Here is a 12,852-nt window from a genome sequence, read left to right on the forward strand (position 1 = left end):
GCCCTGCCTCACCTCTCAGTGTGTGTCCCACACACCCTTTCCCAGCTCTGCCTTTCATGGTGAATCCAGATGGCTCAGGTTCCAAGGACAACAGAGCCGAGCAGCCTGGGTTACGGTATGGCCGGTGCCACCAGCTGCGTGACCCTGGGCAATCAACAGAGCTCTCTGATCTGTAGTTTCCTCAAATTACACAGTGGGGTGACATCAGGACAGGCTTCACAGAGCCACGTAAGGCTCGGGTGACTGAGCACGCACAGTGGCATCGGGAGGGCCAGCCTGTGTGTGTGAGGAGGCCCTTGTCATCACAGGGCAGCGTGTGGCCAGGGTGTGTGACTTTCCCAAGACATTTTGTATCCTGCACTTACTGAGGGTGGGACCCTGGGTGAGATGACGTCACTGAGTCTCAGTTTTCTCATCTGTGATGTGGGTCAACAGCAGCACCTCCCCACTCATCCACAAAATGGCATAGAATGGAGCCTGGAGGTGGTCAGCTTCAGTGGTGATTAGCTACAATGACTAGTGGAAAGACACTGCCTCCACCGCCAATACCCTCCTGCCTCGTCCTGTCACTCCTTGCTAAGTCTTCTTTCTAGCTCAGCTAGCACCTCGGTTGGGCCAGACCTCCTCACCAGGTCAGGACAGTCCCCCTGGTGGGCCATGTGCCCATGTCCCTGAGGGCAGTGTCACTTCCTTCAGCAGGAGCTGCAGCTTTCTCCCGGTGGAGCTCCTGCCACCAGGCTGCACAGTAGATGAGCAAACCCTGGATGGTGGGGAAGAATTCAGGAGTCTATCCGACAGAACGCCTACCTCTGAGACCAGCTCCAAAGGTGTGAGCAACACCTCCCACCAGGGTCTTTGACACACAAATGTCCCACTTGACACAACAGCAATAAGACTTCTGGCTAGAGTGAGGTAAGTCAGGGAAAGCTGTTGAGAGCCACAGCCGAAGGGGCCCCAGCAAACTTCCAGCTGCCAGCTGATGATTGGCTCACAGCGGCCCCAGCAAACTTCTAGCTGCCAGCTGATTGGCTCCTCTGCGGTGATGCTCATTGGGCGGTTTCCCCGCCCTTTCAGACCACGGAGCTGCTCATTGGGGGACTCTTTTGGCTCCGCCCACGCGACCCAGCCAATCGGCCTCAAGAGCAGGAGGAGTGCGGGGGGGGGGTGAGAGGCTTGTGGGAAGCCGGTGGTGGCAGTTGGGCTCTGAGGGAATTCCTGAAGAGCTCCTGTGGTGTGGGGTGTGGTTCTAAATAAAGTTCGTTTCTGCTTGACAAGTGGCTTGTGAATTGTGCCCAGCCAGACTGCGGCAGAAAGCCACAGAATGAGCCTCAACTTCAAAAGAGCTCCTTCCTGGTAGCCAGAAGGACAAATTCATGGTTACTTTTCAGGCACAGAAAAGATCATGACAAAAGGGACACAACACAGCCAGCCACTTGGCCACCAGTGGTCCCTGGATGCTGGGCTCCCAGCCAACACAGAGAAGGGTGGTGGGCATCAGTCAAGAGCCGGGGCAACTCAGTGAGCGGCCTCAGGCCCTTCCCTGGAGGGATGCCTTGGACCCTGGCTCCCCTTTTCCCTGATTCCTGACCTGATACCTGAAGCATCTGCGTCCTCTGGGCGAGGGGAGATTCTCTTCATCTTGGCTTTGCACAGTGATTTCAGGATAGGCTGACAGCAACCAGGGGTGCTCAGATTGAAGACTTATCTTTTGGCATAACTCACCCCAACATCAAGAAGGTGCTGCCCAATGACAATTGCATGAGTTTTATAAACTGGCCTTAGTTTGAGAAAGGGGATCCTCACGTGGGGCCATCTTCATGCCCTTTATCATCCTGTAGTCCAAGTGCTCAGTGGAGGATGCTCATCTGACATGGAAACCTAGTGACCCCCACCAGCTACTCAGGGGGGTGGGTGGCCAGGGATGAGGCTGGGAAGAAGTCTTCCCTTTGTGATAGTGGAGGCTGTCAGGTCCTGGCAGTAAACTCACTGCCCAGATAGGTCAGGGCAAGAAGCAGCACAGTAGCTCTTTTCCCCAACTACACACACAGATGGACATGTTTGTGTCCTGCAAGCTGTGATCCAAACTCAACAGAAACGGTTATCTAGGGGGGGACCCACTTTTTTTGACCACAGTGTCAGATATGTTTCAAGGAGAATGTTTTAGTCCAGTTTGTGCTGCTGTAACAGAATGCCTGAGACTGGGAAACTTATAAACAAAATATTCATTTCTTACAGTTCCAAAGGCTGCGGGAGGCCTAAGGTGAAGGGCCTGCGGCTGACAAGGGAGTCCTTGCTGCATCAACCCTTGGCAGGAAGTGGAAGTACAAGAGAAGGAGAGAGAGGGAGAGAGAATACGCAGGAGGGGGAAGGGGGTTGGACTCATTCTGTTTTCTGGAACTCACTCCCATGATAACAGCATGAATCCATTCATGAGGAAAGAGCCCTCCTGACCTAATTACCCACTTAAATATCCCTGCTCCCAACAGGGAGCCCTGGGGATTAGGTTTCCAACACAGCAATCTGGGGACACTTTCAAAACACAGCGGAGGATATTCCTGTCTTCTGTTTGTTCCTCTGTCACGTGACGCCCTGGGGCAGCATGAGCAGCAGGTAAGTTTCACGACATGAGATCATCCAAGAGGCCTAAGAGGTTCTTCCTGGGGTCTGCCTCCGGTGGCACCTTCTTCCTACCCTGCTGTGTCGAGGCGACCCTGCTCTGTTGGCCTGCTGGCGAGGAGGGGAGTTCTGTGAGCTGAGGGCTGACAGACTCCATTTAAACGTCAAAGAGCGGATAAGTAAACCAGGCAGGTGCATGCTCCCCGTCAGCACCCACTTGACAAGACACTGTAACAGGCAAGGAATCTGGATAGAAAATGGGCAGAAGAGAAAAAGAAAAATGTTCAAAATAGAAACTAGGAAATGTAAGGTGAAGCCATGGGGTAACACCATTTAAAATAGAGGAAAAGGTAGAATAGGCCGACATGTCCGACAGGTGAGTGGCTATGTAAATCAGAGGAAATATTTGTCATAGAGTTCTTCCACAGCCATTAAACATCCCACTCTGAAGACATTTTAACAGAGTGAAAATATCCTAATTAAATATAGCATAAAGTGAAAATACCAGGATAGAAAACTGGATGTTTACCATGATCCCTACTGGGTTTGGAAAACAGATCCATATGTAGAACTCCAAAATACTAACAAGGGGTTTCTACGGATTACCAAAAGGACGCGCCTTATTTCTTTTTTTAAATATTACTTTTCAACATGTATACATCACACATTTTCTGGAGCATGCATAAATGATGTTTTTAATTAGAAGGAAATATTTAAAAGTGCAGATTCTTTTCTGACAGAGGAGGCATCAAACATGGCTCGGCTTTTAGCAGCTCCCCGGCGGAACTCTTGTCACTTGAAACTAGTGACCTCACCAAGTTCAAGTGCTGGGGATTGAACCCAGGGCCTCATGAATGGTTGGCGAATGCTCTGCCACTCAGCTACATATCCCGCCTGGTTCTCCACGTAGAGCTGGCAGATAGACCTGGCCTGGGAGCAAGGAGCGACTAGTGGGGCCACAGGAGCCTGTGCCCCAGAGGAAAGAGAGGCACCTTTGAAAATGCTTCCAATGTCAACGCTGCGAGAATGGTAGGGAGGGCACCGCCAGGAACAGACAGGGCTACGTGGCACGTCCCAGGCACCCCCCTGAAGCACGAGAGCCTGGTCCCCACCGTCCTGCCTTGTGACACCCGCCAGGCAGCAGGTGCTCCAAGCCATCACAGAAACCGAATGGCACCATCCCCACTTGCTTGCTGGGCAGATGGGCCTTGTCCAACCCAAAGCGACAGAGGCAGCTGCAGGCAGAACACTGAAAAGCAAGACAACCTCCCTCTCCCTGGAGCATCATGCAAAAAAAAAAAAAAAGGGATTTCTCAGTTTCTCTTCTCCTGACAGCCTTCTGTTGTTGCCTCCCTGGCATTTCTCCATATTATCTTCCCAGCATTTTCCAGGGAGTTATGCTAGCCGGTCCACTCCCACCCACCGCACACCCACAGAATGAGTGCCCCATGTTAGATTCCCCCTCAGCCACTCAGTGCCACTTCTGGACACCATGACAAGGGAATGGTGGGATCATCTGTTGCATCAGGAACATGTGAATGGAGGACCCACAGCAACAGCTTCCGAGGATGGGTGACCGGGGTAGTCAGCTTGGTGTCCACTGTGCAGCTGCTCTGTACCCAGCACTGCAGGGCACTCCAGAGAAAATTCTACCCATATTACACTATAGGAATAAAGGTCATGTTTAGACCTTGGATCTAGCTGCGAAAAGGCATTGTACACAGTTGTTAGAAGCCATCAAGCGCACCGTCTGTTGGAGCGATTCTGAAGCCCAGTTCTGAGCCCAGGAACGGTGTGTGAGCCGCACCAGTGCCTCCTGGGGGCAGGAGCACCAGTGGGGTCAGGGTCTGAATTCTCCTCCCAAAGACTGGGGTGCTACCGAGAGGGAGGATGTTTGGGTTGGAGGCATCCTGGAGGCTTCAAGGAGGAAGGAGGGTTTTCGTTCATTAGAAAATGAAAACTTGGGCGAGTTCAAGGACAATTTGGTCAGAGGAAATACAATACCAGACAAGGGATGTGCAGGAGATAGTGAGGCAGAAAGATAAAAGCTGAGTACTGTAGCTCAAGGACATGAGGTTGGGCAGGTGATGGGGGATTCCAGATCATGAAACCTGATATGGCACAGGGATGGGTTTTAGGGTACATATAGGTCTGAACACATTGTTTCTCCTTCCACTCATTTAATGTCTTAAGTATTTATTGTGTGCCTAGGTGTGATGCATGAGATTACTAGAAATTGAAGTTCTCACACTGCCCCTTTGTCTGTCTTTATTGCCAAAGAGAAGGAAAGATGTGATAAATCAGGAGATTTGAAAAGCCACCTGGACCTGAGGCACGGGGATGAAGAGGGGGTCTGGCTCACCCAGGACCATCCAACCTCAACCGTCACCCTCCGTGCTACTCAAACTGTGGTCTGTGGACTAGCAGCATTGGCATCACCAGCGGGTTTCTTTGGTTAATCCTGAATCCCAGGCATCTCCCTAGACCTAAAGTCAGGATGTGCATTTTCAAAAGATCCCCGCCCCACCGTAATCTGTCTGAAGTCTGGAGCCCCAAAGGCTCAGGAGCCAAGAACTATAAGCAGAGCTGGGAGGAGTCTCAGCTGTCATCTAATTCAACCCCACAACATGCAAGGTGAGGAAACTGAGGCCTAAAAAAGTTGGATGATTTCCCAATTTTCCCAGTTTTTAGGATTTCACTGTCACCTGGTTTCTGGCTCAAGAAATCAACAGTGATTCTATACAGCCACACAGCCTTCCTCAGCACAATGTACCCCTGGGAGTCACACCATTCTCCATCCCCTGTGCTGTGAGGTGCAGCCACAGCCCCATGTCATCCACAGCAAGAGTACAGAAGAGGGTGAAAATCAACACAACTTTCCACCACTCAGAACCACAAACCAAGACATCACATGTGCAAGAAAAACCATTCAGGTGGCCTGGTGGGGACCATCCTTATCAAGACCTTTACACAGATTTCTACCACACCCATAGTCTTGCCACTCATCAAACTGTGATATGCATCATCAAAACAAAGAAAGAAGAAGAAGAAAAAAAAAAGCTTGTGAACAAGAGATTCTCTACAGAGTAGAATATAAAACTCTATTCAAGTAACTCTCTGAACTGGTTGTTTTTTAAGACTCCTCTGTATGAAATCCTGTTCCAGTTAGGAGTAAATATGAGAAGGACCATCCCAGGCGGTTGGTGATAATGTGGCATTCGTTGCAATACTGCGTGCACATAGAGCCTGTACTCCAAGTCATGTGCCAGTAGAGAAGGGCGCTTTTTCCCCCCAGGGGCCAGAGTGAGGATGCAGAAAGAGATGGTTAATAATTTTCTTTTCATTTGACAGCTTGGAAAATCCCAGTTTGGCTTTATCGTGCCAGCTCTTTGGTTATAATTTAACACCTATTCCAAGAAAAGGAGACGCATGAATGTCAGCGAGCGACACAATGCCACTTTCTTTGCCAGCCAGAACGATCTTTTTATGTCCTTGATAAGCCCACAAATAAATTTGTCAATTTATTCGTAGCTGTTCTTTGGAGTCAAGATGCAACCTCTTATGTTCTGCAGACATGGGTACCGCTTTCTTTATGGTCCCCCCATCTGTTTTTCTACCACATGGGCATAAAGATTTGCAGAAGCTCCTAAATAAGAAAGTGATTTCAATCCTCCTGTAGTAGCTCCCTAGCCATCTGCCATCATATCCCATGTGCACCCCGTCATGACAACCACTTTGACTGTTTCAAGGCAAGAATTGGGGACAGTGATCTCCCAGACTCCGGGCAGGACTCCATCATGCAAAGAGGAGGAAAAAAAAAAATCGTCGCAGAGAGTGAGATGAAGCCAGTCTCCTTTGGTGACAACGCCCTGCCTTGCAAAAGTCCCAGTGTGCTGTCAGGAAACAGAACAACCCTCCACCAAAAGGGAGTGAAGTGACTTTAGACCTATAGGACAAATATTCTGTTTTGGGAGGTCACCTGGTGTGCCTAATAATGCAGGGAGAAAAAAATTCTCTTTAATGACATCTCAGTAGGCTCTCATACTTTCTGGCTTTCCCAATTGTAAGATCTGGCATGTTCAAATGCTTCCTTTGTGAAGTGGTCTTTAGATGAGAATAGCTTTGCATGCTCATGTTCCCTAATACATCAAGAGCTGTGGGCAACCTCCCTGGGCTCCAGGCCTCTGGTAACTCTAATTGGAGTTATGCAAAAGCAATTACAGTTAATGACAGTCATCCTGATTTTTAACTTCCTTTTTCTTATGAGGCCCAGGGATTCGGATTCCTTTGCCTGTTCTAAATGGTGCCAAGCAGGGGGCATCTAGGTTTCAGAGTTCTTGGAAACAGAAGTTCAGAGTATTTTCCTGGTAGCTTTACCTTGTGGGCAGGATAAGAAGGCTTAGGGACATGAGACCGGATATGACTGCATCAAAGCTGATGATATTACAATGGGTCATTCAACCCCAGGGGTGGCAATCAGCCAAAGGTCACAAAACTGTCCAAGCCGAGGGTCTATCCACCTTTCAAACGAGAATGTGAAGCCTTCTCTTGGCTTGGTTGTTTTAACAGGCAGATCTTGGAAGAGGAGAGATGATGCACTCAACTGGGAAACTGAAGAGTTTGCAAAAGGCAACTGTATACAGTGTGGGTTTAGGGAACTGCGTACGGGAGCGTGGCACTCTAAGACTGGCCACAGTGGGCAGCTTTAAGCATCCAGGGCCTAAATGTGAAAGAGTCAAACAGGTCTGCAGAGGCCAGAGAGAAGAGCCCCAGGCCCTCATGGAGGGAGGCAGCACCCTGACCTCAGGGTCCCTCCGCTCACACTTGCCTCCTATCGGACAAATCCAAGTACCTGCCTAGGCACCCAGTGCAAATGGCTCGGCACCCTGGCCAAGGCAGAGGTGGCTCTGCAAGGTGAGTAGAAGTCACCTGAGTGTGGTGTCCCCAACTGGCATTCTCAGAAACTCTTGGGCAGCCTAAATATGTCTGAGAACATAAAGTGGGGGAACAGAGAGAGACTGATTCTTTCAGCCCTTGCCATACCCTCAGATAAATGTGTTGGTTCATTTACACCCGTGGTTTGGGGATGCAATCTCACATGATCCTTAGACACTAGTACTTCTCTACCAGGACATCAGGCATCGGGGTGACTGTGATTAGTGGGAAAGTTTGGGGACCACCATACAGAAGAGATCAAGTGGCTATTCACAGGACTCTGGGAGAAAAATTCTAAAATGCAAATTTTGCATGCAAAATTCCTGCCCATGTAATTACCACCTCTTTTCAACCTCTAAACATCCCCCTATAGGGCTGATACTACTGTCACTTGTGGGGTTCAAATGAAACCCCTAAATCCAGACAGCAAATGTGGGCACAAGCCAGAAGGGTGCCGAGCAGGTCACAGGCTTGGTGACAGATGACACAGAACACTTAGGTGCCTAGTCATGACAGCTGGCTTATCCATAGGCCCCAGCAGGGTCAGGAAGAGCTCCCTTATCCTTTTCAGTGAAGACCCACTTCGGATGGGCTTAGGAATTCAGAGAGATCGCAATGTTAGAGGGGCAGGATGTTCAGAATGCTGGCAGCCCTGTGTGGGGCAGTTCCTTCCAGAGTGCTGGGGCAGCTCCTGCTGAGCGCCTCTCTCTGTAGGCAGCAGGCACACCTGAGCCAGAAGGACTCAGCACTGTGGTGGCACAGGGCAGGTTTTGCCATCAAATGGGTTTGTGCCAAAGGTAGGAGAAAGGCCTTCCTGCTCACACAGCTTTGGAGACTTTAGTGAGGTAATTGCCCTGGGTGCCCACGGAGGTGTCTGGGTCACAGAGACAAGCTGTGAGCCAGCCATCAGCCTGGCATGGAAGACCCTCAGGGGCTGAGCCAAGAGGAAGCCTGGACCTTGAGCAAATCCCTGACTTTCTACAGTTTCAGTGAGACTGTCACACGTGGGTGACAGGAACGGGCTCCCTCAGGGGTTGTGGAGAGCCTGAGAGGACTGGGGCTGGCCAGTGGCATGTCCTGCAGACCATCCCCTTCTCTGGGTCTCCAGGCTGCCACTTACCTTCAAAAGATAGACTTGTTAGGTGTCAATAAAAACTAAGTAAAACTTAAGAGAAAATTGCAAAAGAAGGCCGCCTCGGTACCTTCTCAACACATCCGTGGACCACGTCCTGTCATCATAAGAACATCCGAGTTTCACACAATGCATCTCCTCTCTCTGAAAGAAGTCGCCCCGGCCTCTGGTCTCCCCCTGAGTTTAAGAGCTAAACGTGAGGGCTGCCGTGGGGGAGGGGGCTCAGTGGCAGAGGACTTGGGTTCCAACTCCGGTGCAGCACCAAAATAAAAATCAAAACCCAAACAACAACACTGAAAGTGAAATGAAATTCTCAAAGCGACTTTGAAAATCCACCAGAGACACAGCACCAGGCCTCCCAGGGTGAGGCCACCATGTCAATTTCCTCCTTGCCCCATATTGGCACTTGGCTGGATGTCCACCTCTACATGTCAGAAACGTCATTTATTCCTAAGCACAAGACTGTTTTTACCAACCCCTTACTTATGTACCATCATGGGGTCCTAAGAAACTGTCTTGCAGGCCCTGGGACCTTAGATCTCAGAGCAGAACAGAGAAAAACTGGTTGAGAGAGGAGACACAGGAGCCCCTCGGAAGATACACCCAAGCATGGCAGGGAGAGGTCCCGGCTAGATGCCACAAAGAAGCTCTGTCTCCGTTCTCCGGAAGTAGGATGTTCTCTGACCCTCAGACCCTCACCCTACAGGACCCAGAATCTAACAGGTACGGCTTCTGCACACTGGATACAAATGCTAAAACAAGCTCTCACGAGCCCCCAGGGAAACCGGTGTCCTGCAGAAGTCTCTGAAGGGACATAGGTAGACAGCACAGACACACTCTGGGACCTGAACCTGAGTCAACAAGGCATGCCCCTCCACCCCAGGGCTCTCACTGCCAGGCACTCGATGGACCTGCCATTCCAGGGGGCCCCGCATGCACTGTTAATATGCCAACTCCAAATAGGCCAGCCAAAGGGCACCACACGGAGAGCAGAAACCACAGGAGAATCAGCGGTTGGTGCTTTAAGTCTAATTAAGACAAAACACTTTGTATGATTGCTTTGGGAAGCCATTCTATTGATTCACAGGCCGACTTAACCCAGCTATTAACACTTGATATTTCAGCAGGTTCCCAGGTGGCCCGGCAGGGAGGCATGGGCCAGGAAGCCGTCCTTTGCTTTATGCCAACTGGTTCTCCCAGTGCAGCGCCAACATGTACTCTCCCAAACCAGGCCGGGGCTGGGCATTTTTCATTTTCTCTTTAAAGCACCTTTGCATGGAAAGTTCCACTCTGGACCGTACCTCCTGCCCCTGGGACTCTTTCTAGGTTAGATGTAGTGCTGCCTGGATCCTGGGTTAGTGAAGAGGGCAGCCTGGCCACAGAGGGAGGCCCTGTAGCACAGCCCATGGCCAGCAGGCCCTCCAAGAGGCAGCTGTTTCCTACACAGATTTCACAGTTGATAGCATGAGGCCAGCATATCTTTGATAGTTTCCCAAACCCTGTCATCAGGGAGGCAGATGAGCCCAGTGTGGATTTTTAAAATTCACTATATTCAACAGCATCATCCTACGGGGGTGGGCACAGATTCTTTTAACACGCACACATATTGCATAGAGATGGGCTTCGCTGTGCTATGGAGTTTGCTTTCAAAGGTAAACACAGAGGATGATCTGTTCTCCCCTGACCTGGGGAATAATCTCAGAAAAACCAGCAAATCTTCCAAAATAAAGTTTGGCCCCTAAAATTGGCAAAAGCTTCCCACACACTTACAAAGGCCACAGCGTGCCCCTTATCCAGCCAACACCACCCTGTAACTGCCCCTGGTGTCACTGGAACGCAAGGCTCCCTGCATCGGTGTCTCAAGCAGCTTCCCCAAGAATGGGCAGCAGGAAGGCCAGACCCTGAGAGCCATGGGAAGGGAAGTGTCCTCCTTCCCCAGGCCTATCCCCAACCCACACTCCCAGGCCAGGAGGCCCGAGCTTAGCCCAACAATCACCAAATTTCATTTATTGCATTTGTTACAACGTACACTATATTTTTGGTGCTATCAGACTCCAAGTAAAAACACCCCTCAGTTACAATCACCGTCAGCAATGGCATGGGGGCTCTGGAGGAGACCTACAATACCCAAAGGATGTGACCTCCAAAAAAAACCTCTGAGGGACACTGACACATGAGAAAACTGCAGTCCCCTCAAGCCCCTCTGGAACAAAACCTTCAAGCAGAATTCAGGAAAGGGGGGCAGTGCCAGAAACACAGAATCCTCACACTGAGGTGGCACTTGGGGTCCATTTTATGTGCTAATACTTCTCATAGGACCCTTGCCCTAGGACTCCTAGGTGCTGAGCGCAGAGCTGGCTGACCCTCCCCGGAACTGAAGGCTCCCTCCTCTGTGAGGGAGCTTTACCGATGATGAAGAAAGTGCACCCAAGTTTAGAGCCAGACAGAGTCAAGTTCAAAATCCTCTTCCAGCGGGAGGCACCTGTGCGAGTGGAACCAGCCATTTGCCATCCCTGACTCTCAAATCCTTATCGACATAAGGGAATCAATGTCCCCTCCTTCCAGGGGCACTGGACGTCACCATGTGGCACACCTGCCTCCCTCAGCACAAGATCCAAGATGTGTCCATCACGACCCTGCCTTTGCTACCCCTGTTTTCTCCCAGAGGCTATTCTAGACTGCCCTAGGGATCTTTGTGTTCTGCACCATTTCTGAGGGCTCTTCCACAGGGTAGTGAAGCTCCCCTCCCTCTGAGGCCCCAATGCTGGGTGGAAGGGACACTGAAATACTCTGTTTCCACCCCTGGGGCAGGAAGTGAGCCGCAGGTGCCCAGTGAGGCTCACAGAGCAGGTGACACGCAGGGGGCCTGCCAGGTGGAGGGAAGGCCACTGCAGCATCCAAGTGGCTCCAAGCTGGGTACCAGAAGGCAGGGAGCAGAGCTGGGCCACAGTCCCCCGTGTCTCCTATGAGCAGAGACAGTCACTTCTGGGCTATAGACGAGGTGGTTTCAATGACCTTTCAGCCTCTGCTGCCCATAAACATGGTAAGGGCCAAGCCTCAACTGCCATCCTATCTGCAAACACGTTTCCACTCAATTCTCACCCAGCCATGGCAAATCTGTCACCATTTCCTCATTCTCCACATGAGGAAATGGGACTCCAGGAGTAAAGGTGTCAGCTCACTGTGGCCTGAGTCCAGAGGGGCCCCCAGACTCAAGACTCCTCCACTCCTCCACCCAGCAGTCCCCACTCAGGGGAGGCCCTCGCTCCCACCCAGGGAGGCGCACCGTCTCCAGTCCACTGGAACACACTGCAGAGCTGACCCTGCAGGATGCACCAACAGCTTCTCAGGGCCTCTCTGCTCTATCTTTTCCTCGAGGCATTCTGACTACTAAACCATGAAGCACAACTCCAAAGGTGAAAAGTAAAAGAAAATGGTCAGTTAGACCCATTTAAAGGAATCAGTCCAAGCAAACCAGGTGCACCATCAAGGGGAGAAACGAACAAGTTCAACGGCTCCCCATGCTGCTCAATTCAGTAGATGCACCCAAGCCCTGCGGGTGTCCCCTGGCAAGGGGCAGTCCTACACCATCTCTGACCCTCTCCCCAGGGTCCACTCAGCCTTCCTGATATGCTCAAGACCTGGGGGCCCTGGAGCAGGGCAGGAAGACTCCTGGAGCTCACATACCCACTCTTCACCGGTGCTTTGGCATCACGGCAAAACCTGTCTCCCTGATGTGGATTCTTTAGTTTAGCAAAAGGCACGGAATGTGTACCACTTACAAACATGTTAGACTGACTTATGCAAACCCGACCTGCACACATTCTCAAAGAGAATCTCTGCCTACATTATGCATAAAGGAAAGATGTGCACTTAATCCCAATAAACACACAAGGCAATAAGATCAAATAAATAACTGTTGCTATCCATCATCAAATCAAAAATTGCTCCTTAGGGAAGGTAACAAAAACTGAAAACCACACAGAGCCAGTAAGCGAGCAAGCTTGCCTTCTCTGGGTTGGGACACAGAGGCAGTGGCGCAGTCACACAGCTCCAGCTCAGGCTAAGTTCAGCCTCCCCTCTGGCAAGGGACCAGAGACATGGCATATTGAATCTGAGTCCTGGGTCATCTCAAAAACCTGACAATGCCATTCAGCTGCAGGCAAGGG

At 50.8% G+C, this 12,852-nt stretch overlaps 1 protein-coding gene across 1 annotated transcript in view; it reads right to left on the minus strand.

The window, feature by feature from the left end:
• The window catches only part of Sh3rf3 (SH3 domain containing ring finger 3), a 338,666-nt gene that overhangs the window by 183,596 nt on the left and 142,218 nt on the right, over window positions 1-12,852 (minus strand). The gene's annotated exons all lie outside the window — the stretch shown is intronic.

Source organism: Marmota marmota, unplaced genomic scaffold (genome assembly GCF_001458135.2).
Source record: "Marmota marmota marmota unplaced genomic scaffold, marMar, whole genome shotgun sequence".
NCBI classification, from domain to species: domain Eukaryota; kingdom Metazoa; phylum Chordata; class Mammalia; order Rodentia; family Sciuridae; genus Marmota; species Marmota marmota.